The sequence below is a fragment of the Cuculus canorus genome, chromosome 1 (genome assembly GCF_017976375.1).
Source record: "Cuculus canorus isolate bCucCan1 chromosome 1, bCucCan1.pri, whole genome shotgun sequence".
Classification (NCBI taxonomy): Eukaryota; Metazoa; Chordata; class Aves; order Cuculiformes; family Cuculidae; genus Cuculus; species Cuculus canorus.
In genome coordinates this window covers 13216304-13242806 of record NC_071401.1, presented here as the reverse complement: position 1 = coordinate 13242806, position 26503 = coordinate 13216304, and positions in this window count along the sequence as shown.

Genomic DNA, 26503 nt, shown 5'->3' with positions numbered 1-26503 from the left:
TTCTCCCAGGATGCTTTCCATCTGATGTATACGTATATTCGTTCAAAGAAAGCAAAGCATATCCTTGTATGACCATTACCCAAGTCCAGCCAGCATGCATACCAGTCCCAGTAGAATGCCAGTTATGAAAATTATAGAAGTAATCCAAAAGGTAAAGGCATTTATGTTTCTAGTTTGAAAGATCTGAAAATTTTTGCCGGCATGAAAGTCCCTCATTAATGCAGACTCATGCCGTTTGATAGCTTGAAAGAGAAAAACAGAAGTAAGATGAAAACATAAATATTTGAAAAGCTGTTACTGTTCTGTGTGTGTGTGTGCCTGAGTACTTTTCATCTTAACATTTATTGGCTACATAGTTAAATCAAATAACTCAATGAGACCAAAATGAATACATCAATGTGATATGGACTATTTGTTTCTCCATTTGGCTGTCTTTGTTTCAATTTATGATATACAGAGGAATCAGCCTTGATGTCCAATCAAATTATCCCACATTACCAATTACCATTGCCAAAACATGTTATTCTTTTTTTGTAGAACCTCTCACTGATGCATAAGGTACACACAATATCACTTTGCTCAAGACAACATATTCATATAGTATTTACTTATTTTGTATATTACACCAATTCTACCCTAAGACAGGGCTACACTGTGTATCTGTATTCCATAAAACTAAGGCACAAAGGGAACTGTTGCATCTCCTAGTCCTAGTCCTTTTGTGTTTTCTCCATGAAACCTTCTACACACTGTTATCAATCTTCTGCTCAATAGGTCATTTTACTAAGCTAAATTAATCTCTGAGATTTCTGCTAAAAGAGTTTTTCTTCAATCTTTGAAAGAGCATAGTTTTTGTTACTCTCTGTACCATGTCCGATTTTTCAGCATGCTTTTGAAAATGGTACAAATGAGACTCACATTCAGTATTCCCATGCCTGTCCCACCACTGTTTTATATGAAAGCAAAGAGGTCCTTCTGTGCACCGTTCCTATTCATCATCTTGTGACTTATGAAGCTATGAATCACAGTAGTCTTTTTATATTTAGTTTCACATGAGAATCTGTATTTAATTTAGTTCATTGTGATTCTTCAAGATTTTCAAGATCATTTTTGTACAAGAACCAGAACAAAGAAAGAAAAGTTCACAACAAGTTATTGAGAAAAGGAGAGAACAGTAAGAAAACAGCCATGGCAGTGTAAGGCAAGTTTTTCTCTTGGCTCTGAAGCCACCCTGATTGTATTCTCACACAAAGACAGATAGTTTAAAATTTTTAGATTTATCTCTATTGCCAAGAGTGTAAACCAGGCATTTTCAGAAGGTGATTCATTCTTTTCTAGGATGAGTTTGTAACAAAGATACGTGAACTGTCCCCTGAAGATAAATCTCTGTCCCTTGTTTTCACAGAGAGTTACTACATTTTCAGACAGTTAAATTTTGGTGAAATTAATCTGTGTCATGCTTGTACTTCCACCAGTCTCTTCTTTGTAAGTTCTGTAGATGTATCTATCATTTCTTGGCCCTGGATACGCAGTTTTCTACCTGGTGTTATTAAAGAACAGTTTATTTTAACAAGATCGGCTTACTACATAGATGGATGTAGGGATATCTTGTTAAATGATATAGGACAAATTTCATGTCATTTGCGAAGGTTAAGTGAATTGATACCATATCACAAGTTCAATTATTAAGAAAAGTTGGACCTAGTCCATATAACTGTGGGACACAGAAACATTTTCACTTGATAATGATTTACTGTTGAGATCTAAATTTGGACTACCAGCTTCTATATTATTTAATGTTTTCTTTCTCTTTTTTTCTATATTGTAGTCTGACTCTTCCCAGGTCCATAGAAACCAGGGATAAAGCTTAACAGATCACTATAAATAATAAGTCATTGAATTGCTATAATTAAGGACAATTCAGATTTGGCTTTTCAAGGGTCCTGTGAGGCATATAGTACTTAATTTCCTTAATTTCTCTTGAAAATATTGAGCTCTATTAAATCAGCATTTTAATCCTAGTCTCCTGCAAATGTGTTTACAAGTCACAGGCAAATACAAAACATGTTTCTAGACATAGACTTTTCTGTTCCCCACACATATAGTGTGACCATGTGTCAACAAACTTATAATTTATCTGTGCAGATCTTTTCACACATAGTCTGGGATATTTGTTAGCTATGAAGCACTCTTTCATCTTCACCAATATGGTAGAAACAGAGCAAGAGACAGCTGAAGCTGTCATTACTTCACTGTGATTTTCACTGAATACTGCACAAAGGGTAAACTTTTGTACTAGGTGTACATACACTTATGGTGCTAGGAGGCCAAAGAAGAGAATTATAAGCTCCAACTTATTATAAGCTCCAACTTCTCTGCAATAGTAGTATTCATACATTAACATTCTGGACAGATAGAAATCTCTCTGGAAGATTTCAGAAGGGAAGATTGCTCCTACTGTGTGTGTGTGGGGGGGGGGGGGTTAATTCCTTCCTCTTTTCTTTTAAAAGATCAGAAAAAATATACCACAAATCCTTATTTTTATTAATTGAATAGTTCCGTAGCAGTTGTGAGCCAGGTGGCTGGAGTCGGTTACTTAGAATGCTAAATTTTGGGTAATTAGTGAAGTTTATTGTGTTAATGGGAGAGGTTTTGTGCAGAAATGTCTTGACCAAGTGTTATTGTCATTTAGTTTTGCTGATGAGGCTTGGGCATTATACAAAAAGAAAATGAGTGGAAAAATGTGAGGCAGGGAAAGCTACAATTTTCATTCTGACTTTAAAGTCCCTAAAGGGCTTTTTTATATTTTACTTTTATCAAGAGCTTTTTATAACTGAAAACCTGAGGGATTTGTTTCAAAGTTCAGCTTGTACTAATGCTCTAACATAGAATAAAAGGCATTAATTGCAGAATGAGAAGGCATGGAAAATGTATTAACTGTGTTATTCTTTTACCAGCTCCTGTTGTTGAGGGAGAACTGATTTTGATTATTTTACAATGTGTACAATTGCTGAGCAAAAAACCCTTTTTTTACTACTTCATAGTCATGTTTCATAACTTGACTTCCCAATCCCTTTTTTAAAACCATTCTCCCACTAACTTATGGTTTTAGTTTTGAAATCAACTTGTTCAATTACCTAGTTTTCTAGGTTAAGGTAATGCAATTTTTGGCTTAAAACATGAAAATGGATCAATGTATCATTTCAGTGTTTTCCATGTTCTATGAAGTCTTTCTTTTTTTGTGGATTAAGGCCAATTAGCAGATGGAGATTTGTGAGCTGGAGTGAGTCCAAGGAGGAGGAGGAACTTTCTTTCAAGTAGAAGCCCACTGATTTTACATATACTATCAGCTGAATATTTTATTAGAAAAAAATCCCTTCTCAGGGATATTTTTACTGCCAGTTTTCCCTAGCATTCTCTAAAGCTTCATAAACCACTGAAACATACATGTTTTCCAGAGCTGTGCTATGCCGGCCAAGGATAAAGGGGGCCAACTGCTGACCACCTACCATACTTCTCAACTTAAGCGTAGTTATTTCTTTACTATAATATAGGAGTCAGAAGTGTGCAAGCAAAGGCTTGGAACTGCTTCTGGTCGTATTGACTTGACTTACCCGAATTAGGAAGCTAAGTCAGGTAACCAGGAAATGATCAAACTTCACCCTTGGTTTGCATCTGCTGTACACGAGTTATGCAGGCTGTGGGTGTATTTACATCAGAGGTCTAATTCAGATCCAGAGCACATTTTCAGAGTGGGTCTTTTAGTAGTCTTCATTTACTGAGCTTTGTTTCATGACACAACCAGTTCTAAGTTGCCTTAAATGCGCTCCAGAAGCACATCTGTTGCATTCTTACCTATAAAAACTATCCAGCAAGGGAAAAAAATTAACAAAATGTATAGTCTTCACACCAGATCCTCAGTACAAACCTCATCTCTGTTTGGCCTGGCTACCTATTAACACAGATAGAGCGTACCAAGCAATGATTGCTGGTCCCAACAATAAAATGTACAAACTAACATGTTTCTATACAAGTGAATATTATTTTCTGCAGCAAAAGCTTTACCTTATCTTGACTAACAGCTTATGCCAAGACTATCCGCTTGAGCTACACAAAGCTTTTCTGTGAGAATACTTGTTCTTACACACCTGCGCTGTGCAATGGAGCAGGAAAAGAGTGACATTATATGGATGACCAGTGCTCCACCCAAGCCCAGCCCTCCTGCAGCCTTAGAGCCAAACTGTGATGCTAGAGGTGACAAAGTATTGCCTTAGCAGGGTAGAAAAGGATGTTTTGCATGTTCCAGACACCAAAGGAAGTGGAAAAGCACTTTCAATCAGTGGAGTGCTTTGATCATTTGGCTGGAGATAAAGCCATGAGAGAAGCATATTCTGTCATCTACTTGATCATAGAATTATAGAATCATAGAAAAGTTTCAGTTGGAAGAGGTGTTAAAGATCATCTAGTTCCAACCCCGCTGACATGCACAAGGGTACTTTCCACTAAATCAGGTTGCTCAAAGCCTCATACAACTTGGCCTTGAAAGTCTCCAGGAACAGGACTTCATGACATCTCTGGGCAGTCTGTTCCAGGGCCTCACCACCCTCACAGCAAAAAAATTCTTTCTAATATCTAATATAAATCTATCCTTTTTCAGCTTAAAACAGTTTCCACTCTTCCTGTCACTGCACTCCCTGATAAAGCACCCTCCCCAGTTTTCCTGCAGGTCCTCTTTAAGTTCTGGAAGGCTGCTATAAGGTGTCCCTGGGGCCTTCTCTTCACAGAATCACAGAATCACAGAATCACAGAATCACAGAATCACAAGGTTGGAAAGGACCCATTGGATCATCGAGTCCAACCATTCCTAACACTCCCTAAACCATGTCCCTAAGCATGTCCCTCTTGTCTAGGTGAACTCCAGCTCTTTCACCTGCCCTCTTATGGGAGGTGTTCCATCCCTCTGATCATCTTAGTGGCCTTCCTCTGGACAGATCTTCATCCTTGCTGTGCTGAGGACACCACAACCTTTCTGGATGACATTGCTTCCCTACATAATGTTGACTAAGCCACACATCTTGGTGTCATTGGCAAAATTGCTGAGGGTGTACTCAATCCCACTGTCCATGTGTGCAACAAAGATATTAAACAAAACCTGTGCCAATACCAAACCCTGAGGAGTGCCACTCATGACCAGTCTCCACTTGGACATTGGGCCATTGACCACAACTCTTTGAGTGCCACCATCCTGCCAATTACTTATCCACTGATAAGGCTTCAGGTGAAGCCTTGAGATTGTGTGTCTGTGCACTGAAGAGGCCAAAAAATAATAAAGCAAATTGAAATCCTTATTCTGGTTCCAATCTAGATGGGAGGTTTTTTGGAAATGAGATATCTTGGTCATGTATTGCAAATATTAAACAAAATGCATAAATAAAGTTAAGTGTCTTTTAAACACAGCTTTTAATTAAACCTGAGTAGAGGAGTCAGCACACATTAAACAAGTACTAGACATTACCATATGAGTCTGCTTCTACCGGCACTACAGGGAAGGCAGGGCATTTTTATAAATAGGTATCTAATTCTACAAGAATTACGAACATGCATCTGGAATTTGCATATTCATAATGAATAACTGTTCAACAAAGTCTTCATCTGCATTTGTGATTACTTATTTTAGATCTTCACATTTCAATGTAGAGAGAAAATTTTGCACTGGTTTGAAAAGGTCTGAAGGAGCAACATGTACCATCTCAGTCTGTGGTCCCACAACTGCTTCCTTCTGCCTTTGTTGTTCTCTTCCCATACCCACCAACTTCCCTGTTTGCTTACACCTGCTGCTCAGGGAACAGCTTCATTTGCAGAGCTCTTAATCATAACTCCCATCTTTCCTTCGCTGACCAATTCTGTCCCAATCATTGCAGTAAGCATGTTGATAGCTTCTCCTTCGAAAAAAGCCACTCTTAAGTGAGCAATCCAAAATCAAAGAACAGGAACAGTTAAAGCTGACCTGTCTTCCTTCCTTCTTTGTTCACTGACAAGTATCAAAAAGGTCTTGTTATCTTACATAATGTTACCAGCTTATGACTCATTGCGTTATAGTGATAAAACCTTAATTTTATTCAAATGCAGCTCTAAAAGTAGCAAATGCCATAGATTCCAGGGTGAGGGAGAGTGCAAGAAGGGCAAGCTTTTGTTGCTATTAGGATGTCAAGGAGTTTTTTACCTTGAAGATCCCATCTGTTCTTTCAAAAACAAACATGTGAAGGTGAGAGGTCTTCTTACTATGCAGGTAGGACAGAATGAGGCTGAATCCTATCCATCTGAGCTGGTAGTTCTGTTGCTCTGAACTCTCTAGAAACATAAAGAACACAGCGCTCCACTGTGTAACTGCTGCATTTCTTGATTTCTTTCATCAGTCATCTTTCTGTTCTCTTGGAGCAATTTTGAAGTACATCTTCAGAGAATATATGTTTTGTCTCATTCACTCGTTATTTTTCTTTTTTTTAACTCTATCAAAATCCGTGAAAATTCATTTAAGCTGTTGGTTGGAACAATTTTTTAACCTGATCACTGTCTACAAAGTATTTGATGTAGTGGGAGTTTAAAATTCTTCAAATACTTCTACCTCCAAAGAGTAAGATAGTCATGAAATGTATGCAGACAGATGCATGAAAGAGAACTCTTTATTGAGATCTTTAGGTTTAGACTGGAGAGGTGTCAAATTGCTTCATTCTCAAAAAAGACAGAAACATTAAATATTACTCAGATTAAAAAAAAAATTACTCCTACTACTACCTGAGTTAAGAGTTTAAATAAAAATGCAATGTGAGATGTCCCTGATCACCATGAAGTGGTCATATTACTCACAACAGTCCTCAGGCTAGGGGAATTTGTTTAAGGAAAGATATCTCACTGTAACTGCAGTTTATTCTATGAATTTCTGCATTGCCATAAGTAAATAAATTAATAAACACGTACATGCATATGTCTATATACACCTAAGACAGGATGGTACCGGAACAGCTGATGGCATTGACAAATAGACATATATTCTTGAGCATATCCATAGTGCTTAGGAAAACTTTCATTAGAAATAGTCACATATGGATGGATATAGATATAAGTACTCAGGTTAGTGTAAACCCCTTTTCTCAGTGATGTGTCATTTCTGCTTTTACTAAATCTTCTCTTATTCTTCTTTGGGAATAGCCACTCTGTCAAAATCCTGTATTCTGGGATTAAAAAAGAATTTAAACCACTTTCAGTATTCAGCAGGTGCAATATGTTTCATGGTTTACTGTTACATCTTTAGGAACACAACCTAACTGTGCAGTAGAAGAGCAAATGGTAAAAATAGGAACAGTCACATAAAAAAAAAAAAAAAAAAAAAAGGTGTAGTTTTGATTTCCTTATTATTTAAACAGCATCTTCCTGTCCTAATACAACAATGTGAGCAGCTGCCTGTTGTTTGGAGGCATCGGTAGACAATGCCATTTATTTTGAATTTGATATGGAGCACATGTGAACCAATCTATACTTCTCCTATTGATTGATGACAGCAAAAGTGTATCTGGCATATACTAATTATTTTATAGGTATAAATCAGTAATTCTGCTCAGTGAAGTTGTATTAATGAAGCAGCAATGCTGGAACAGCAGGTATCACATTTTTTTCTTTTTTATCATCTCATCTCTTGTAGATGCTGACAGTTTTCAAGCTGAGGTGTATATTTCAGAGAGCAAGGTCTTGATGATACGAGCATATTGTACTATATAAATAATAGCTTCTCTGAGTGGGTCTTGGCACATTTGTTCCAGTGCCAGATTCTTTTTCTCAAAATGTTCACGTGGTGAGGAAAAAAAGGGCTTGCATTTTTCAAACAGGCTTTGTTCTTGTCAGACTGTCAACATTTAAACAAATATAATCATCTGTTTTGTCATCATTCATAGGTGCAAATAACTTTAAAGGAACGGTTTACCTCATTTGAAAAAAAATAGAAAATAGAAGAAAGATACAGTGGCCTGAAACCTCAAAGCCCTACTTAGCTGTCCTTGTAATCTGAAAAAAAACCAAAACATTTTATTAAAGACTGGGAATTGGCTTCATGGTGCCATTCTTCTTTTACTGAGGCCCTGACTACTCTGGGATAGTGTATCATTAATGCATGAGACCAAGTTCTCACATCTTTTTTCCTGCCCATCTGGCATAGTACAAAATTTGCTCCTCCCCACAAAAGTTCATTACTCCTCTGCAGCCTGAGGAAACTACCTTCACAAGAAGGACACTTTGCATGATTGCTTTCTAAACTGTTTTGGGAATGAATTAGCCTGGTTTTCTTAACTAGATGGAATAACCTTGATGTTTCTGATCAGTTTTACCCCGGGATGTGTTAGGAAACCCTCCCAGGAGGAACTCAGTCAGTAGGTATCCGAAGTGGTAACTGGTGTGAGGCAGGAACAGCCATAGAAAGTGACCGATTTCACTACGCTATCATATCTAGACTCTGACTAAACCCCAGTCAAAACAGAGAGGAAAACACATGCAGTAGCCAAAGGAAAAGGCTGGAGGTTGCTTCATACCTCTCAGCTAAGATCCATACCTCAAAGGAAGGTGTAGTTTTGCAAGTCACGGAAAAAAACAGATTAGATTGACTGAAGAAATACTTCACAGCAGATTATTTACCCTGATTGAGCATTTACTAATCTAGCTATTACCAGCACTCACAAATTTAAAAAGTCCAAAACTTTCATTTTGATCCAAAAGCTACTTTGTTTCACGTTACAGAAGTGAAACAAAACAAAATAAATGCAATTTCACGTTAGCTTGTATGTTTTCAGGCAAAATAAAGAAATACTTGAGAACAAAAAGCTTCTTCTCTATTTTAAACCCATTCATTTCCTACACATATTTTATGTAAATATAAAACAAATGCAAAATTAAAAAAGAGGATGTATTGAAGAATAATACCTTTTTTCTCCCTTCAGTCTCAAAAAATTCAGAGTACTTTCCTTTTCAATTAAATATCTTCATATTTTTTCAACAAAGACAAAGTGTTCAATCTCATGTCAGGAGCTGATAGTATGCTGCCTTTGTCACCACTGTTTGGAGGACTGGTCTGTGGACTGGACGAGAGCAGATTCATCACAGTCGAAGATCACAGGCGTCCTGTCATGAACTCACCCTCTATTGACTGTGTTGGGAGCTAACAAAGATCAGCTTTTTAACACAGGCATGTAAGTGCCTAAGATTAAACAGGAGAATATCCTATTTGTCTGGAAATTAAGTGCCTTTTCGAACACCTAGAAATTATCACATGCAATATTTTCTTACTGTATGTTCTGCTGACATTTCCAGTTCCTCAAAATTGTCCCAGGCCTGTGCCATCATCCATAAAAACAGACTATCACTGTGATCCCTCTTCTTTGGGTTTTCAGAACTTATTACAAATGTATTAATGTAATGTGGTAAGCATGACTTTTGCTTGACTCCCTAACACAGGAAGACCAGACCGTGCTCAATGGGGATAACTTCTTCTCAGAAGGGCACTTCTGAGAACTATCATAAGGATATCCATGAACTTTTCTTCACACCCTTATTTCAGATATGGATAAAAATTCATATTCATCACAACTAACTAGTGTGATCTCTGCATGTAAATCCTTCTACTTCACTCAGAAAAGGAAAATCTGGTTATTGCTATAGGAGGAGCTTTGCACTCACAGGTACAATAATAAGGGCAAACAAAGTAGCAGATTGCAAAAGCAGAAGCATGTGTTATAAAGCCAAATATTTTATGACCAACTGTACAGAAGTGGTAAATTGCAATCCATCTGGAAACAATTATGACCCAGAAACTAGTAAAATCTGGACAGCCATGAGGAACTGACCATGTCTGACCTCTAAGTTTTTTGCAGAAATACTGAACTGATCCTCAGTAAGAGAAAAGGCAAATATTTGAACTATAGCCTTGCTATAGTCTTTGCATCCCTACAGAAGTTTGGCAGGGATCAGCTGAAGGATTGTGCAGTAGAGCAAAACTTCTTTATACCCGTGGCAACTCTCAGAACCTAAGATACATGTTTTGAAGTGTTTTATGAAATCTTGTTTCCATTCTGAACAGTTTTATCGATCACAGCACTGGGAGCTTTGTTGGATGAAAGATTTTGCCCTGAAATAGCTGTATGGAAGATGAAATATCTCCCTTTCAGTACCACTTCTTAACAATGTTTTGCTAAGGTATTTATAGATGATTCCTCTGCAGGCATCACATGGAAGACCATTGTAATGATTTTCTTTAAAAGGTATTTTTCAACAATAAGCATGCTGCAGAGAGCAACTGACCTCTTGGCTACTATGAGGGCTCCTCCTGATGTATCTAATGTTATTATTGTCCTCAAGGCTGGTCAAAATTCTGTTCAGAGAAATGTATCTGTGGCTGGGTGTAATAAAAATCGTCAGTACTAAATCCCAAGAAACAGAACCAAGACATAATACCTTGGATGTTGCATGCAGTATGTCCACTCAATTTCCTGGAGGTTTTCAGTTTCAGGGCAATTTCCTGATAGCTTTAAGCTCTAGCACTTTCAGGTACAGTTTCTATTACAAAAAAATAAAGAACAAGAATAAACAGCATAGAAAGCAAAGAAAAATGATACTTTTTCACACGGGAATGCTCAGTTGTAACACAAGAATCTATCATGAAACAATACTGTGCAATTGCGTCATAGTCTATTTCAGTATGATTTATGTGTTGCTAAACTATTCCGTACCATGCTGTAGGAAATATAATGTACTGTTTCCAGGCAAAACACTTTATTGGTTTGCAGTTAAGGGTAAAGCAACTGGTGCTTATTTGGTCAAGGATCTCTTTAGAAAACACTAAAACACAGCCATGAACAATTTAGGATTTTAAATTTAAGTTCCATTTTACAGAACAATAGTAGTAAAATAATTCAAAATACTAAAAAACAACAGCTCAGCTTTTGCAATTTATTTATTGTAAACTTGATCCTGTTCTTCAAATTAATTGAAAAGGCCACTTATTTATAGGAACAAATTCTTTGAAAGTAAACAGAATCCCTGCAGTATCAGCTATCTCGCCGATTAATCTTACTACTGATCTTAAAATGGGGATGGGGAATATTTTACTCTTAGAATGTTTAATAGTTCTGCAGCCTGCATAGACTCCTATGTAGTCTCTTCTCAAACCTAGACATGGTCCTCAATACTACGGAAAGTTGTGCCTTCTAACATGTGAATAGGTCTTGTCAATTTTGTCGTGAACCCAGGTCTAATGTTTAATACCATCTCAGGGGGAATCTGCGGGGGGGGGAAGGAAGCTAAGAAATTGTTATTAACATAATAAATTATGAATGTACGTTCCCCCGACCAAGTCACTTTGTGGTGATTAAACAGCACCCCAGAAATTATGTTCAAATTAAAATCCTTTTTGTACTAGACATTTCTCCAAGTTATCCTTAAAGAATAACAATCCCATTTGGTCTACAAAATGCTACACATTTTGATTCAGTTCAGATCAAGTTATTGGGGGGTGAGAAAAAAAAGGTTATAATAAGAAGGAATCTGTCTTCATCGAAAAGCTAAATAAAAACTGGAGTCTTTCCACAGTGTAATTTTTCACTGTCCCATGTATCATGCTTTCTGGTTTAAGGGATTTTACAGCCAAATAAGGTAGTTCAATTACTTTAGAGAGAATACATTATTTATTGACCAAAAGGTCAAAGGGGACCATGTGATGCAGGGAATTTTCAGGAGAAATGGTGATCATTTGTCAAGAAAGAAGAAATGTACATTGATATGTGAAGTTATTACACTTCTCCTCATCACAATTTGACCTTTCTCTTGCTAGAACTATACATCACCCTAAGGGAGAGAAAAGCAGGAAACAACCCAGAAATAAGCAGGAGACTTAAGGTGATGATTAGAAGAGCTAAAATGAATGGATTACCAAGAAAAAATGGACCATTTGTGCACACACACAGGTGTTTTAAAGGATACAAGGCAGTTTTACTACAGACACTGAGCAGTATACAGTCTTATCAAAATTTAGAGTTCATATTCAGAAAAGAAGAATGCACTTTTTTATTAATCTTAAAGCAAACATTTGAAAGTATGGCAACTCACAGACAACTTCTTAATAAAATTAATTGCTCTACTAAGCCCAGCTTCTTATGTTATTTAGTTTACTCCTTTCTACCTATCTGGCACAGCCTTCTTACTCCAACTACAGAAGGCATTTTGCTCACAGGTTCCCATCCTGCTGAAGGGTTTTAAATCACCTTGACATCTCCTGGAAAAGTAACTTGGTGAACTGTTGGCTGGAATGCATTGACAGTAACTTCTTAAGAAAACTAATAGACAGCCCTACTGGAGGGGATATGATACTGGAGCTGTTGGTCACCAACACAAATGAGCTAATCGGTGACTGGAGGCAGCCTGGGATGCGGAGATCATGCACTGGTAGAGTTTACAGTCCTGATGGATATGGATCAGGTGAAGAGTAAAATCAGGACCCTGAATTTTAGGAAAGCAAAGTTCCAGCTCCTCAAGAAATTAGCCCATAAAGACCCCTTGGGAAACTGTCATCAGAGACAAGGGAGCAGAACAAAGCTGATCTTTAAGGACGTTTTCCATAGAGTGCAATAGCTCTTGATCCACAAGTGTAAGAAATCAGGTAAGGAAGGCAAGAGACCAGCATGGCTGTCAAGAAAAAAGGACAAGAAGGAAATCCACAGGCAGAGGAAGCGGGGGTAGGTATCCTCAGAAAAGTATAGAGACACTGCCTTGTTATGTAGGGATGGAGTGAGGAAGACCAAGGTGCATCTGGAGCTTAACTTGGCAAGGGACACAAAGAATAATAAGAAGGGCTTCTACAGTTATCTCAGCCAGAAAAAGAAAGTAAAAACCAGCTTACATTCCCTGATAAACATGAATGGCAAATTGCTAAGAACAGAAGAGGAGAAGGCTGAGGTACTCTACACCTTTATTTTGTCCGAGTCTTCTCTGGCAGCCCCTCTTCCCACAGTCCTCAAGTAGATGGATCACGAGATGGTGGATTAAAGTCCCTCCAATGTGAGAGAAGATTGGGTTCATGACCACCTGAGGAACTTGAACATGTGCAGGTCTATGTGACCCAATGTGATGCATCCCAGAGTCTTTAGGGAATTGGCTGATGTAGTTGCCAAGCCACTCACCGTGACATTTGAAAAGTCATGACAGTCAGGTGAAGTTCATGATGACTGGAAAAAGGACAGATGAAAAATTGTACCCATTTTCAAAAAGGGCAGAAAGAAAGACCCTGGGAACTACTAACCTGTCAGCCTCCACTCTCTGCCACAGAAGATCGCGGAACAGATCCTCCTGGAAGTTATGCCAAAACACATGGATGACAGGGAAGTGATTCAAGACAGCCAGCATGGCTTCACCAAGATTGGTGACAAATGGTGTCCATCAGGGGTACATATTAGGACCGGTACTGTTTAATCATTAATGATGTTTAATCATAAATGGCACAGACCGTGGGATCAAGTGAACCCTCAGCGAGTTTCCAGACAACACCAAGCTGAGTGATGTGGTTGACATGCCTGAGAGATGAGATGCCATCCAGAGGGACCTTGACAGGCTTGAGAAATGATCCTATGTGAACATCATGAGGTTCATAAAGGCCAAGCGCAAGGTCCTTCACCAGGGCCAGAGCACGCCCTGGTATCGATACAGGTGGACTTCTCTCTGCTTTATTTTGTTTAGGCTTTTTTTCCTGGATATTCTCTGGCAAAAAAAAAGTCTCATCCATTACATTCACCTCCAAGGACTTAAGCAAACAAACTCGTGAAGAGTCCAGTGCTGCAAAAGAAAGGATTTTGTGAAGTAGATTAATAGACTCTATCAATTTGGAATAGTCTCCTGGGAAAGTGAACTGTCTCAATTAAACAACAACTATCCACATAAAAATATTTTTAAATTTTGGTTTTGTGTCAAATTCTTAAGAGCAGGTTGTTAAAAGAATGTTTCTGATATTGCAAGGGAGAGATAAGCAGTATAATAGATATCATAAATCTCTGAAATGTGTTGCATGACATCGATATTATGATGCAGAGATATTTCCTTCATCGCTAGTTTGTAGCCATTCTGCAATTTCAGAGCTGCCTCAGGAAGCTGCCAAACAGTTCCAAGATTCTCCAGAATTCAGCAAAGAATAGAAGAACTTGGAAACATTCAGACTCAAGAGGCAACATTAATGAAGCAAAATTATTAGCAGTACACCCTATCTCACTAACTTTCATGATGAATGAGTTACAAACAGTAGAACTCAACTGGAATATTTTTCTATTTTTTTTTTGTTGCAGTTTTACGGTGAGACAATTCTCAGGGATACAGAACCTCATTTCCCTTTCCCTAAAACAGATTATGGAGCTAAAGGCAAGCTAAAAGGCAGTTGTACCATGAGCCAGCAGATTTGTGAAAACAGAGTCACAGAGACAGGACTGAGGATTGTATTGTTGCACTGAATCATGGCTCCATAGGTGTGAATCTGTATGTAATAACAGAAAAATGTAATGTTAATCCTAGTTAATCTGTTTTTCTAGAATAAATGAAAATAAGGATGAATGTGCATGGCACCATTCATAATACAGAGACTTAAAAGACTGCATGAAAAAAGTCCGAATTTTCAGGAAAAAGATTTAAGAGGTTTTTTTGGCTGTCTTTTGCTACTTGTCAATTTATCATCAGATAATCTACATAAACATAATTTATAAGCAATTCCAACTGGATGGAACCTCGCAGAGGCCCCTGAGTCCACTTGTTTCCAAAACGTTTCCAGGAACAGCCAGCATGTGTGCAAGATTTTCTTTATGTCTCAGCTCCTTGCTTTAGAAACACTTTTGGGTTCTGTTTGACTGTGCAGGAGGTTTTGAACTCCACACCTTGTCTGTTCTTCTTAACTGAAGCAAGAGCACAAAAATATGTGAATATTTATGGGGTCAGAAAGGATTGTGACAAGAATGATGATAAAGAATATACCAAAACTTACGTTTTGCCAGGATATATCTACTGAGAAAAAATAATAGCATATCTGTGTGTAAACTTACTATTTTAATTTCTCAGGGGAAGGATTTCTTTTCCTTGTAGAGAGTTTTATGGAAACATTACCCATTTTCTGCATCTTAAATGAAAGTATTATGAGACTGGTGATGCACTATAGTGACACACATGCCTTGGGGTTACAGGTTATTTTGCAACCAAGCAATGCCGTAGATAATTTATGCACTTTTAAATCACTATTTTTAAACCAAACAATTAAGATTGCCCCCGTTATTATTCATTATCTTAACTGGTGTTGCCCAGAAATGCAGGACAAGAAAAATATCCCGAGCTATTAGCAAAATAAATCTTTTAAAATTCTTCAATTGTCTTGATAACTGCAGTCAAGTGTTATTTGGATTCAAAATTTCTTCTTACAGTACATTAGAAGCTACAAGGTACAGGACGGTATTTCTTCTTATTAGCAAGTAATTAAATCCTCAGTGAAGTGGAAATAAGATCCTGAGTCTTCTGTATTTCAGAGTGACCAAAGTGTGATTTCCTTTTCTTAGGGAAAGAGATATTTTCTTTCCCTCAATTACTGATGAAAAAGATTCAGATGTTCCTTGGTGAGAAATATGAATATGATTTTCCTTAGAAATCACGAGAACTGTTGCAGAGGAGAATAAAGTTTCCTGTGAATTCCTATAGTTTTAGTTCTGTGGAAATTGAAATAATACTGTCATTGCTCATCATCCAACTTTCTTGTTTCAGTCCTTTAGATACTTCCAGGTCAGTAAATATACTGTGATAAAGAATGAATTCCTGGAAATTTGTGGGCAAGATGGAAATATGGCTATGTTTAAAGACCTGTATTGATGTTGCACTGGCAGTATGGGTTTCAGCATCTGCCAATTCTGGGTTCTATGTTTCTGAATAATGTTCTCTTAAATATTAATTTCTTAGATAATATTTTTTAAAAAATAATTCTCTGCAGAAGGAGAAGGTGTAGAAAATTCTACACTGCATTAGTCACTATCCTCATGCAGGAAATTCTACAGTGTACTGGTAATTTGCATGAAATGTCATTAGCATAGGTTGGCTGTCCTAAATGTTACTGTACTATATAACTGGCACAAACGATCCTTCTGGGGCAATCTTCTCAGTCAGATGAACTGATAGTAGGAAACACAGTTCCTCCCATACTGGTATTCTTCACTCAGCAGACAAAGTCTCTGAGGAGATATGTTCAGGCAGCATGTGAATAAGGGGCAAGAAGATACTTCTCTGGATCTTCTCTATCTCGTTTTTTCATGTCCCTTTAGGAGCACTTTTTGCTGCAGATGTTATTGGTGAAGAGTTTTGCTAATACTTCTGAAGGTGAATGAGAGATCTTTGGACAAACCATTTGTGTTCAGCTGTCATTCTGGCACAATGACAAAATTTGCCCAAATGGCAGTTGGAAGAAGCTTAATTTTCTATTCTCCTTTGAAAGCAGCATAATGCAGTAAATTTAAAAAGCAAGTTTTTACAGGATGAGGAAAATGCTATTTTCAAAGACACGTAAGATCCAACTCAAGATGAGATAGTTTTCTAAAGAAAAGCTACAAGATACTATAAAAGGAATGGCCTGAAAGGAGCCATCTCTAACAGGTCTTCCAACCTAAAATATTCATTCAACTCTGTATGCAACTCCTCCTCAGAAGAGTAAGTACTTGACATATCATGGGCTAAAGCAGATGCTCAGTGATTGGACAGTCCTGGGTATTAATATTTTAGGGCTATATTAAGAAAGTTCAATCAGTTATGGATTTAACCATAAACTTTGCTAAAATTTGCATATTGGTAGACGTCATTAAAAGAAAAGAAACAGAAAAACAATTTAATTCCTATTAGTTTTACAAAATGAGATGATGACTTAGATTTTCTGATTAACCTATGTTACTATGAAGATAAGGTGTCTAACCTGCTCAGTATATTCAGAAAAATTTTGATGATTCAGATGTATAAATAATCAGCCTTCTTTTAAAAAAACAACTCCATTGCTTTCAAAGAATCACAGAATCACTAGGTTGGAAAGGACCCACTGGATCATAAGCCAGAAACACTCCTTTTCAGCTTAAACACTGAAAAAGCAATTAACCTCAGTCAAAATATTTATTTTACAAGTAGGTTGTATAATAGAACTGTCCACTTAATGCATGAGAAGTAAGGAGTGAATATATGTTTTAATATCCTTATATCCTGTCAAAATACAAAGTTTTCTTTACAATCATAAAAAATAAAAATCCCACTAATTCATTAAAAAAATATTCCCATGATTAAATTTGTTTATAACAAATTTCAACATTATTAACTGATGTGGCCGCAATTTACAATAATTATTTTACATATTTAAGTGCAGATGTACATATATACATGTGCATCTACACACAGAGACATTGCATTACACCTGAAAAACAGGTTTGAGTTAACTTACAAAGTCAAGAGGCTGAGGAGACTTTCCTTTTACTGGCTAAGTTCAGACAGATACACATGCCTTGAAGCATGTACATTGATTCTAGTATGTTCTGTGATGGAGCTGAGCAATATACAAGTTTAAGGAGTTTACACCTAAAAAGAAATCAGTTTCTGGCATCATACTTATAGATTTATATTTACTGAAATAGATTTATTTATTTGATTATGAGGCAACATGGAACAATCTTTTCCTGTCACAAGAAAATGTTTTCTGTTTTATGACCAGAAACAAGCATCTCTCTTCTAAATAATTTAAATTATCCAAGCTACATGCTGTGTTAATCAATATTTCCCAATATTTATAGCACTGAGAAATTTTTTATTAGTATTTGTTCTAAATTTGGACTGCTAAATACTGAACTGAGCAGACAGCAAGGACCCAGGAACACTCATTCAACAAATATTAGATTTGGGCCTTGCACATATTGAGGTTCAGTGGTTTAAATACTTTCAGTTTTGAACTGGACAGCACTCTTCCTTTTCTCCTGAAAGCTAGGAAAACAAAGATGAAAGGATAAAACCAGTTAAGGTTAAGTTTAATAGCTTTACTGCAGCTCTTCCAAAACTTTTGGAAAAAGTAAGTATAGGAGTTTGCAGTTTTATGATTCTTCAAGAATATTTCATGAATAATTCATATTTTCTATACTGACTTGTTAGTCATGACTTTACAAATTGCTACATAGTGTGAAGAGAAGAACTGTACTGCCTTAGCTACATGTTTTTGGTAAGTAATTCCTTATAGTTTAAATTCAGCAGTGAGCTACAACATACTTTTTTTTTTAATTTAAGAAATTAGGAAACCCATTCTGAATTGAGAGTGTAAATCAAATCGTATAAAGTCAGTGTGCGAGGACCTTCATTAGAAGATCTGAGCAGGTCTACTGGGACATATAATAAGATGTTACTTGAGAACCTGTATACTTAGATGCCTGATAGAAGTACTTTGTCTTTTTTTCACTGAAGAAAACAAAAGCTTCAAATGTAGCTCCTGATTTTATGCCATATATTAGACGTTGAGCATATATTAGATGTTGAGTAGAACGTGTACTTCTAAGACATCAACAACTTATATTATAGAGTTAGGGAACCAGAGGGCTTGCTTGATTCCTCGGTAGGCCTAGTTCAGCTCTCCCTGAAACTCGTTTACCTGAATTGCCATGTGGAATTATCTTCTTGGCAGAGATTGATGTCTTAACAAGGAAGGTGTGATTACTGCCTGCAGTGCTTCTGGTGTAATCAGAAGTTGGACTGTGGGAGAGGGTGATACTTGTGGCATTATTATGACAATATGATGGTGAAACCTAACAAAACCACTGCACATCTCAATAAGTTCATGAGGACTAGATGCTGCTTGTGGGTCATATCCCTGAATCCTTTTCTGGAGGAGTCAGCCACAGAAAAGGTGCACTGACAGACATAGACATTCAGTTTGAGAACCAAATAGATTTAGCAGAACATTTTCTTTCACTGAAGGATATCCTGGATGAGATAATACAGTGTAGATTGTGCGGGAGATCTTAGCTCTGGTGGCCACAGAGATATTATGGTATCTTAAAATTAATACTTTGAAAAAAAGTAGGAGAGAATCAAAGACTTCAGATTTAGGTTTTGGATAATTTTAAAACTAATTTCTTTACATTTGATTTCTATGTTTAGCATTGTCAAGTCTGAGAAAATAAATTCAGAAAATAAAAGTAGAGAGAAAATGGAAAATTATTTTTCTATAGTTCTTGGATACTCATATAGAACTGAAGGAAAAACACATATCTTTTTTTGCAGTTCAATTTATAGAATAAAATAAAAGCCTTGTAGCAAGGAAAGGGTCTTCTGCTTTCTAGAAGATGAAATCATGGCCCCATTATGTCACAGAGGAACTGTTCCAAAAACTTCAGTTAGACCAAGATTTTGCTACAGCTTTTCAAAGTAGTTTTAATATTCAACAGATCACTATGTCAATGCTACTCAGTTCTGTTTCATCTCCATGCACTTCTGTGAAGACACGCAGCAAAAATGGACACACATTCGTCTTTTGTTAGACATAGTTACCATGAAGCCTTCAGTCACAAAAGCAGAGCCATCACAGTTCAGGATCTTAAAACATTACTCTTTGGCAGCTGTAATTTAGTGAGCTTATTTCTCCAGCTCTTCCTCATGGAAGTGTATAGCTACATGGAGGTGAGAAACAGCCAATAACCTTCCCACTTCTGAAAACTAGAAGGGTTTTATGCCAAGTCCATAAGGAACTATAGCCCTTACTAAAGAATTTGAAAACTTCACTATTTCTTTTATACTATTTTTGCTTCATCTGCCTAATTGATAGGTTCATTAAAAAGAAAAAAAACAAAAGATGCAGGACGACACAGAAAAAAAATTGGATGCAAAACCACAGGGTACAATGGTCTTGGGAGGTCCCAGTCTCTTAATCTTAGGTCCCTTCTTCCTCCAAGAAATGACTGCAGAATAAACACTTTCAATTAGGCTTTTCCACAACACCTCAGCTGTCAGCCAAAGATGGAAGGAATCATTCAGGATTGTACTCCCTTCCACTAAGGCTACTAATGATGATTCCCATCAAGTGGAAAGGCTCAGATCTGGAGTGTTGTGCCTGAGGTATCTCTTAGCCTAAACTGGGTCTTTTAATTATTAATTTCCTAATAGTTGCTGGCGCACGTTCCCCTGGCTATTTAAGATGAAAATGGTAATATTTCATGGATGAATAGAGAATTCTCAAGTTTACAGTTCCAGAAAGGAAAATGGATTGATTTCAGTGGATAATCGGGGATGGTGAGAAATTTTCAGTACTAATTCTGATATATTTTGAAGGGAGATTTTTCCACTTTTTGTTTCAAATCAGCAGTGTTCTTTTATAAACTGTTGAAACATTTAAGAATTCAGTTAAAATAGTTATATAACTTCAAAAGTAATCAAAGACAATATCTTGTACCAAATAGAGAAAAGGGGAATGGGATATTCTTCTGAAAACAAAGGAAAACCTCCATTTTGGCTCAAACCAAATTGCTCTCCCCTCCAAATTTTTCCTTTCTACCCATCAAGTTCTGTGAGAAAATCACACAACAGTGAGTTGGACCAACTTTTTGCTGTTTCTTATTTCTCAAAAAATATTTGTTGGTATCAGAGAAATCAATTTGTAAAGTATCCAAGAGTTTCCCAGGGCAGCTATGAAGCCTTCCCTGTTTCAATAAGCAACAGAGAGAACTGTAAAACGTCATGATTTGTTTATAAGAAGAATCATGAGATGTAGCCCCTTGTTCTGCTTTTACCCTTTGTATTCTGTGGTGAATATTTTAAATTTTATGCTTTAAATGTAGCTAATTGGACTGAGGATTTTCTCTAATTTTTTTTTTACTTATCACTGTATTATACCAGTTTGCATGAGTATCTTGAAAACATCCTGAATGTTTGTAAGGGAAAAAAACAGAAAAAAACCTCAAAACAACAAAGAACCTGAATTTGCTGCTCTAGTTACTGCGTAAATAGTGCTTATTCAGTGTGGACTCTTAAGTGTGCAGTCCAGACACCGTTGCATTAATCAAAATAATATGTTCATGAAATGATTGAAAATCTGGCTCCCTAACCTGAAATCAATATGTCATATCTTCAGTTTCAGCAGTGTTCCTATTTGCAGTACTATGTCCAAACAGAAAAATGCTTTTACTCTTCTTTCTGCATCATGTCCCATCTTGTAAATCTATAAGGACCCTAAATTTTACTATCACTTCTTTTCATAATGCCAAGATGGTTTTACAAGTACAGAATATTATGACTGAATTCCGGCCACATTTGCCAGTAATTAGAAACCACTTGGACAGACACTGCTTTTAAACAGCAGTTATTGAATCAGAAGCACCAGAAGTGCATGAATCTCTCACTCAGTTTGATGACTGAAAGGCATGATAAAAACTATAATTTTACGAGAAGAATGTTTCAGACAAGTTCAACTATCTGGCAAAAAAATATTCCTCAGGTTACAACTCATATTCTCTTTACACTTTTTTGTAGATACAAATGCAGAACGTGACAGACGGCAAACAGGAAGAGTGGGGATGTGAAGATGGTATAATCAGTCAAGGGTGTGGAATGACGTTGTTTTGAAAATGTAGAAGAACAGAAGGTATGTATGGAGGAGGGGGTAGAGAAGCAATATACTGTGTCACACAAGGAAACCTAGAAACAAATTAAAGTGACATTCCAGCTGCATGCTTCACAGCTCACATTTACCCATTACTGCTTAAATATCAAACATTGAAACACATCTGTTGAAACTTATGTTCTGATGCTTTTAGAAAACATCAAAAAAAAATCATAAAACAATGAAAAGCTAATGTGAAAACAGGTGAGGGACTCTCTGTGGTTAACTTGATTTTCAGGAAATGACTTCATCTTGCCTATCACTGAATGTCGTTTATACTCATTGATAATCAAGACCTGGCTAACGAAGGATCAGAATTTAGAACCATGTTTTCAAAAGTACTGCAAAGTTCAGAAAATAGGTCGAGTTAAAGGGGAGGTGTTTTGCAAAGAATTCTTATTTTTGCAAAACATCACTATGTCAGAAGCAAAATGTCATTCACTCTGGTCTCATAATTCCAGTAATCAGAAATTATTTCCCTTAAGAGATGGGAAGGATGAATTAGCATTTTCTATTGTCTCTCCATTATAAGCACACTAAGCAGCACTTGCTTGTGTGGAATGTCACTTTGCCAAGCTAGAAGAAAAGCTGTCCTTCCTCCATGGTTTCATCAGTAGTTTAAGGCTCGGTGAACATGCTTCCACAGGGTTACCTGCACAAATGGGGAACTCCATAGTAAGAGCCTCAGCTCACGTTAGTGCCATTTCTTCTAGATCCAGGCTACCCAGGGACAAAAAGATTAACAGTAAAGATGATAATACAGCTCATCACTCTTTCCAACACAAACACTAGTCAATGTGTGTCTTCTGTCAAAATCTCTGACAAATCTGTTAACAGTTTGCACTTTTGAAGTACAAAGAATTTCAGTTTGAGATAGTTATTCTTGGAGGATTCATTTGCCTTAATTTAGGAATTTAAAATCTAGGGATTCAAACTTCAACTAACCACCTGAACTCCCTTCATAAGCAGGAAGCAAAAAATGATATCCCAAGTGCAACTCATCTCATCATAAAAAAAGGGTCTAAGATAGCCTAAACAATTCAAAATGCAAGTTTCTCTCCATGAATGATAGGTGGGATCAAAGACATCTACTTAACACCATATGTTTAAAGGTTAAGTTTTACCCTTGTTCATTAGTAATAGAGCACGTAAGATAATTTAAATACATTAGGTTTCACTTTGTATATTTTACTGGATTTCAATCAATAATATCAAAGCAATAGTTTCATTATAACAATGGTGATCTTTTATGAGACTATTTCATATGCTTCACCAAACTGCAATTTTAGATAAAACATGGATTTTCATTTTTTCCTGTGCTGGAACATCCTAGAGTACAGAATTTTTCAGATTTCAGCATTATAAGTGCAAGTCTAAACACTGTCTCTCAGGAGGCAAGTCTGTAGCAGAATCTCAAGATATCCAACTTTTTTCCCCTACGTGTATCAATCTACTGTTCTCTGAATTCCTTTGTCATAGAAATTAAAAAAGATTAATTTTATCTGCTTTTCTTCAAATTACTGCCCTTTTATTAAAATAGGAATAGGATGATGCAACCAAGTTCTTGATTTATTCCAAGAAAGAAAATAATTTGTAAATTATGTTAAGAATGAATGCTAAATTACCAGCAAAAGAAGAAGAAAATCAACCACACTGGAGAAATCCGTTCCCCTATTGAATGTTTATTGACACGCTATTAATGTTTGGTAATTTCCGATCTAATTAATTTAATAGGAAGGTGGAAATAATAATCTTGTTTAGGAGTACAGATAATGAAATAGGTTATTTTAAAAATAACCAGAAGACATTAGATTTGCCGTTTTATTATAAAAAGCACAGGTTCAATTATTATAAAGGATTTATTTTTATACAGTCCAAGCTGTTGAATCCTGGTTCACTGCTACATAGCTGACAAGTGATTGGAAATAAACCATACAGGTGATATCATGTGGGGAGGGAGGGCCCAAAAGGAATCTTAGCTACTATTTTACTACTTGTACTTTGACTAACCTGAGAGCTTTTCTTATATCAACTCTAAGGCTGATAATGATACTCTGTGCTTGGAGTAATAAAGAAGAGAGTCAAGGGAGCTAGTTTTTCATTCTTTCTGTTCTCCAGGGTAATCACAGATGCAGTACAACAAAAGAGAGTGCATTGGAAAGCCATACATCTCTGGGACTCAAATTAATGGCCTTACACATATAACACAAAGGCTGTGTTCTTCTATTAGTCACCTACCTGTTACATTTTGAGGGGCAAAAGGGAGCTGAAAAAAGGCAAGAGAACACTAGGGTTGCTTTTGAGGTAGCCTTCTCTGAGAGATTTATTTTGAATGCTGATTGTTAAAGAGACGAGCAATAACAAACAGAGCTGCACAGAGCCACTCCAATGAGAAGCCATTCACAAGCTTTAAAAGGGTATTTACTGCAGTTTCAGAAGAAGAAACGTTCCAGCTTTCACAGCACTTAAAAAACTCGGACAATGCCAGATAATAAGTAGTGGAAAAAACAAGAATGATATCCAGCTTTGCTGATGTTATAGCTAAGAGTCCTCTTTAAATGAAGTATGACCCAGATTTTACTTAGAGTAGATTTTACTACTGCATTAAAAATTTCATACTGTAGTTATAGTATAGTTAACTATTTGACTTATTCCTATTGTTGCAAGAGTACAATATTTAGAAGGCAGCTAAATCGAAAGGCACAAGGAGTATTTATGCTGCCAACAAGTCTTTAAGGACCTGCTACTCAGCTCAAAACTGCTCATTCTTTTGCTAAATGACTCCAAGAAAAACTTTCAAAGACTGCAATAACTATGCAACAAAGTCTTAATTATGGCAATCCCCGAATGTAATAGGAAAATGTGGGAAATAGGAAAATAGCCTGATATCACAAAATAGATAAACGTGACACATTCTTTGCAGAAACACATCAGTACTGTTGCCTAGGAGAGCCACCATAGATGAAGGAAAAAACTGGGATTATCTGTGGTTTGTCATGAAATGCATAGAAAATAATTTAAGATTGGCTCAGAAGTTATGAGATTTCTTAAAAAATAAGAAGTATAAAGTTATCTCCATTTCCCTTCTGCCTTCTTAACCTTGCTTCTAGATTTATGCAATTTAGTATTTTTAAAGGAAAGCTGACAATCCTACATAATCACATTTCCCCTATACTGGGCTTTAAGAAAGGAATATATACAGGGTATTATCATTTATATTTATAAGGTGAGGAAGTATGACTGTGACAAAGTAGTCTGACCTCCTATACAGCATAGACTCCTAAGAATTCTTTGATTGAATTCAGCATTTAAATTACAAGCAGTTTTGTCAGAGAACCCCTCACAGGCACTGAAGTGTTGTTTTGCAAATTAATTATACTTTGGTTTAAAAATGAGAGTTTAATTCTTGTTTTCTATGGTTTAGTTCCCATTTTCAGTCACTGATTCGTGTTATAGACATGCCTGCTGTAGTAAGTTAAGGCTGCCACTGCCACCACATCTCTCACTAGACTGAAGGTTGCTTGTGTGCAACCTCTGGATAAGGGAAAATACTGGAAATCTTCTAGGAGAAGAGCTGGAGGGGATGTCTGGACACACAGAGGGGGGAAATATGCATTCATGTGTTTCTCACCATCACTGCTTCAGCGCTACAACCCCCTTGGAGGAGTGCAGCTTTCACTCTTTGTTCCTGCACTCAGAATTTTCCATGTCTGTGTAAAAAGCTTTTACTTGTGCCCTACTTACTAGAAGATCCACATAGGTGTCCATCTCATTCGTTATTTATGACTTTTCCAGTTTTTCTGTTTCTTCCATATGGACTGGTAACAATTTTATGGGGTTTTTTTGTTGTTTTCTTTTTGTTGTTGTTTTCTGTTTGTTTTCTATTATAAAAAAATCAAATAGAACAAGGCTAAAAACATGGGGCTATGAAAGGGACATGAACTGAGCCCTGCATAACCCCTCTGGATTACTCTGTGACATGTATAAATAGAACATATTCTACCTTTTTACTGTGGCCTGCTCATCATGCGTAAATAAGTGGTCCTGTAGTATAAAGTAAAATTCAGAGGAAAATTTGTGTACAGTCTACTACATGAAGACTGAGTAAGTGGTTCACATATTACACATCCTCCATGCAGCGAAACTTCCTTATATATATTGTCATCTCCTCCTCCTTCCGTATTTATACATACATATTTTTATCTTTTCCATCCTGCTATGTATACAAAAAGCTGGAGGCAGAAAGACTGGGTCTCTTGACAATCAATGCAAAGAATTTCAGCTGCCAGTTTACCTAGCGTGTGAGTCAACTGAATAGAAATAGTAGGATGGGTGATACATTTGTGTAACTCTATCAGAAGACATTGGCAAGTCAGTACAGGATTTTTCTGCTGTGCATATAAACTGTGTCTTAATAATAAGAAAATAATTGTCTATTCGTCCTTTAACTAAGAGAGGTAATAAAAGTAATGATGATGTGGACCGCAGATTTTGAGACAGGTCTGATGTACATAATCCTTGGAACAGGAGTCTGAAAAGACTGCGAGAATCATAGAATCATAGAACAAAAGAATAGTCCAGGTTGGAAGGGACCCTTAAAGGTCATCTAGTCCGAACCCCCTGCAATAAGCAGGGACATCTTCAACTAGATCAGATTGCTCAGAGCCCCATCCAGCCTGAAATCAAATGTTTCCAGCAATGAGGCATTGACCTGTCTGGGAAACTTGTGCCAATATTTCAACACCCTCATTATAAAAAATATCTCCCTTCTACCTAGCCTAAATCTCCCCT